Raw genomic sequence first — 484 nt, forward strand, 5'->3', positions numbered from 1 at the left:
CATTTCTCAAGGTAAGATCTGAGTATCACTTAAGATTATCATCACTAGAGCTGTCACGTTTTAAATAGTTGCTTATTCTGTTACAACTGGCTTTGTTAGTTTTTCATTCATTTAATTCCAAGAAAAATGAAATAAGCACATCTTACATTAAATAAGTGCCTAGGGTATGCAGAGAATTAGCCTGTATAAGTGAGAACACTTCGGCCTATTTTTTTAAAAGATATTTCATCAAACACAAGTGAACACACTTTCTTTAAACTTTGGTGAAACCTCTTAGGTGAAACCTCTTATATTAAGGATGTCGAGTTCTCCCTTTTACACTCAAACTGTGATACAATTAGAAAGTTGAGTACAGAAATATAATGGCAGAGAAATAAGAAGCTCCTAGGTGATGTTATTTTCTCTACAGTCCAGTGTGCTTATTATTACTGTGTTGAAAACCTTTGTTCTCAAACTAATAATGAATGTACAGATGTGACAGTAA

This window comes from Ovis canadensis, chromosome 7 (genome assembly GCF_042477335.2).
Source record: "Ovis canadensis isolate MfBH-ARS-UI-01 breed Bighorn chromosome 7, ARS-UI_OviCan_v2, whole genome shotgun sequence".
Classification (NCBI taxonomy): Eukaryota; Metazoa; Chordata; class Mammalia; order Artiodactyla; family Bovidae; genus Ovis; species Ovis canadensis.